The sequence below is a fragment of the Cyprinodon tularosa genome, unplaced genomic scaffold, assembly GCF_016077235.1.
Source record: "Cyprinodon tularosa strain WSP-4 unplaced genomic scaffold, ASM1607723v1 ctg589, whole genome shotgun sequence".
NCBI classification, from domain to species: domain Eukaryota; kingdom Metazoa; phylum Chordata; class Actinopteri; order Cyprinodontiformes; family Cyprinodontidae; genus Cyprinodon; species Cyprinodon tularosa.
The window spans coordinates 49,047-53,431 of record NW_024039328.1 but is presented as its reverse complement, the minus strand read 5'-3'; the positions used below and the strand labels follow the sequence as shown (position 1 = coordinate 53,431).

Genomic DNA, 4,385 nt, shown 5'->3' with positions numbered 1-4,385 from the left:
CACTTAAACATTCAGTGTTTTTAGCAATACCCTCAGATGGTCTGTAGGATGAAGGAGAACAATCATAAGGTCATCTGTAAGCCCTGAATTCCACAAATCTGCACTTTATGAAAGCATGAAAAAACCCATTGTTCAAAGTTACAAGTTTTACTTTGCCACATGCAAATCAGTGACTCATGAGAACAGGCCTTCTTTTCACTCTTATTTCCTCATTGCATTGTTAGTAACATTTTTCCCTTCTGCCAATTGATTGCTGTTTTCTCTTTTCCTGCTTTTCAGCATTTCAAAGAAACTTTCTAGGAACTGAAAAAACCTAATTTTTCTGTGAATAGTGGCAGGAAATCCAATGGTGGTCTGTTCTCTTAGAGACGATGTAGAGGATGTTTTTAACTACAGTAATATGGAAGGTGAGGGACAATAATTAGACAGAAAAGCTACAGCTAAACATGTGTCCCCTGTCTAGCTCTTAACCTCAACTATTATTTTCAACATGGTCAAAGATAGGTAGTAACCAGTTGGGTTTACTCAGGTATTTAGTTGAGAAACTGTTAGAAAAAATGTTTATTTAATATAATCTTTACTTTTACCTGAGTAATATACCTGTCAGAGCATTGCTTCTCCTACTTGAGTAAAATGTCTGGTAACGCTACTCACCAAGAGTAAAGGCTGGATTATGCTCAGAAAACAGCTCCCCGAAATTGTAGGTGACCGCAGACAGTGCCGCAGACCAGACATGGGCAATGTGGAGTCAACAAGTCATCTCCATGTCATGTATTTGTTCTACCCAGCCACTGAAGCAGGTGAGTCCAATCTTCACCGTGAATTAACCTGTGCAGATTGGACTCACCTGGTTAATTGGCTGGGTAGATTAAATACATGACATGGAGATGACTTGTTGACTCCACATTGCCCATGTCTGCCGCAGACAGGAGGCCTCTAAGTGGTCAAGGCTTCCTCCGCTCTACACTATGAGTATTTCCTGGTTGGTACCTTACCGGCTAGTTTTGTTTGTATTGTGGAACTTGTGAAGGAAGATGGACCAGCTAGAAGAGCGGGGTGCGCGAGAACGCTCGGACCCTTTTTCCACCTGGATCCCCGCTCTTTTTCGCCCTCATGTCCCTCCGTTGTCTCACAAACTTGCCCCTTGCATTTTTCCACTTCCTCACCCCCTCGGCCGTATCTAGATCCACAGCTAGTTCATGATCGTCCCTCTTGCGTTGTGGCGTGGAATAGCATAGCGCAGACCACACTTTAATATTGAGTATAAATCAAAAATATCTGCATCATACCTTGCGACACACTGCAGCAGGAGTATAACCAGCCCTTTATTTGAGCTATTTGTGATCAGCTATAAAGACCATTGCAGATAGAAACCAAATATTTACAGCAATATACAGTAACAAAAGACATGAACACTAAAAGTTCTTTACCCTTTCCTCCTAGAGCATAATCTTTAAGTACTCTACCCAACTCTGAGCATTGACCTGAGACATCCAAGATTGTAGAACAAGCTTGGAGGAGTCCTTACAACCTTAAGCTGAAGTAGAAGTGGAAAATTATGTGAATTATTTTATCTTAATTTTACATACATTTCCAGGTTCAAATTTAAGTTGTTGCTGGCTGCTCCTCATTATCAGTCATAATTAAACAAGTTGTTGACTAAACTTGAATTTTAAGACAATCTCAGAAGGACATTATAAGTAACCAGGTTATAACTCCATCCAGCATGTTGGTAGATTTATGGCTTAGGACTATTGCAGGACTTTGACAATTAAGACTTGGACGAATATCTTATTGAAACACAGGTTCTGCTCACACAACCACAAATGCTTTAATTATATAATTCAGTTTTTTTTTCTTGAACTTATGTTCTGTAGTGCCAATTCAGAACAAGTGTCGTCTCAAGGCACTTTAAAGAGAAAATTCAACCAGATCATACAGTCAGTTGATTGTATCGACTCATTGACTTGAAAGAAACCCCCAACACCCAACGTTCTTGTAGCAACAGAGGAAATGAAAATTCCCTTTTACAGGAACAAACTTGCAGCAGAACCAGGCAAACAATGATATGAAGAACGACTGCAAGTCTATATCTGAATCCATCAATCCGTACGTCCTCCATAATCCGTCCTGTTTGGTTCATATCTGCAATGGTCCGTAGGCAAGCTGTGAGGTAAACCCTGAATAAGTCTCCACAACATCTTAGAATGTCTGAATGATTGATAATAATCAATAAAGCACTCAGTTAACCAATCAATCAGAATCATTTTATTTTCAATCATTCAACCAATCACCCCTTAGGTGGGTTGGTTTTGTAGGTAGTTCAGTCTCCACTTAGTGAGTCCTTGGACCGTTGGTGAGTTGCTCAGTGGGTAGGAGGTGAGTAGGAGAATAAAAAAAATATATAATTGTCAAAAGCTTACAGACAGGAATGAAGTTAAACAGGAAGTTACAGACTAGCCAGAAACTTACAACAATCCAAGTAGAAATGAGGAGCATGTATAGCAGGGAAAATATGTTACATTAATGGAACAGATAAGAACTAATAACAACACTGAACTATTGTTCCAAAGTGAATAAGTGTTCATTATGTTTGCTATAGAGTCTATAGGCCTAAACCACATTTTTCCTCTCATTTCTATTTCCCTGAATGCTCTTCTTTTGCTGCTTTGCTTTCTTGCATAATAGATGAAACCCCTCCACTACGTTGAGTAGCAGAGACACTAGAGCAGTAACAAGCATGAAGATGATGAATACTGTTTTCTCCGTGGGTCGGGACACATAGCAGAGCACTTTGGTGAGGCAGGGCCACCGTTCACAGCTGTACATCGGATCCAAGCCAAATCCATACAGGAAGTAGTGAGCTACAAGGAAGGCCACTTCAAACAGAATCTTGAAAATAATGTTGAAGACATACGCTTTCAGGACACCACCTTCGAGTGGCAGTTCCTGTACTTCTTCTTTTTTACTTTTTCTCTTTAGATCTTCTGTGGTGCTATCTCCTTGATTGTTCCCATTGATGCTCTGATCTTGATCTCTTTTGCTTTTCTTTTTTTTCTTATTGATGCTTTGATTTTTTTATTTCTTTCTTCTCATTGATGCGTTTTTTGTGGAGAGCCAACCCCAGGTAGATAAGTGTTGGTGTGGAGACAAAAATTATTTGCATCACCCAGAAGCGGACATGAGAAATTGGGAAGGTCTTATCGTAACAAACAAGTTGACAGCCTGGTTGGTTAGTGTCACATAAGAAATTGGACTGCTCGTCACTCCACACTTCTTTTGCAGCTGTTACCAGAACGAAGATGCGGAAGACAAACAGCACGGTGAGCCAGACTTTACCAACAGTGGTAGAATGTTTTTGAGCCGTCTCCAGCAGGTCTGATAACTTGCCAAAGTCTCCTCCTCCCATTGTTGTTAGAATTTCTGCCTTGCGGTTTACACCACAGAACCTAAAAGAAATGAGGAAAAGAAGTTCATAACATAGAAATTAAAATAAACATTGAAAAAAAAACTAGAGGAGACATTTCTAAACTTAATTTTAAGTAACAGCTCTACTAAAAGATGACAGTGGCTCTGAAGTGAGAGGAAAAGGACAAATGGTTCTCAAACATCTCTACAAATATATACTGCTCAAAAAAATGAAAGGGAATATTCCTGACAACTTCCATCAAATCCAACTTCTGTGAAATCAAACTGTCCACTGAAATTAGCAAGACACACTCAATAAAGGAGTGGTTCTACAGGTGGGGACCATAGACCACTTCTCAGTACGTGATTTTTTGGCCACTTTTGAATGTTTGTGGTGCTTTCACACTCGTGGAAGCATGAGATGGTCTCTACAACCCACGCAATGGCTCAGGTATTATAGTTCATCCAGGATGCCACATCAATGAGAGTTGTGTCAAGACGGTTTGCTGTGTTTGTCAATGTAGTGTCCAGACTCTGGAGACGCTACCAGGAGACAGACCAGTACAACCCAGCAGCAGGACCGCTATCTCTGCCTTTGTGCAAGGAGGAACTGGAGGAGCACTGTCAGAGCCCTGCAAAATGACCTCCAGCTGTTACCTGTTAAAATTACCTGTTAGCAGGTGTTTGTTGTCATCATTGTTTCTAATCAAGTATAGAGAAACTTACCTTGTTATCAACTCCTCTGGAGCCTTAAAGTGAAGGAGTGTCTTGAATCTCACACTAAATAGTAAAAACCAGAGAGAACCAGTTCCTCATTCCTCTTTGTCAGCTTCACCTTGTAAATGACTTGCACTATATCATACAGTTTATTTATTTAGTGAGCCGTTTGTCACCTTTTCTTTAAAGCATTTATACACAGCAGTACTATGCAGAAATGTTCAGAACTTTTTCCCCATTCTATTATGATGCTACTAAAC

At 40.1% G+C, this 4,385-nt stretch overlaps 1 pseudogene; it reads right to left on the bottom strand.

The window, feature by feature from the left end:
- Positions 1-2,322: 2,322 nt before the first annotated feature.
- On the bottom strand, positions 2,323-4,147 carry LOC119797554 (annotated as a pseudogene).
- Positions 4,148-4,385: the final 238 nt, after the last annotated feature.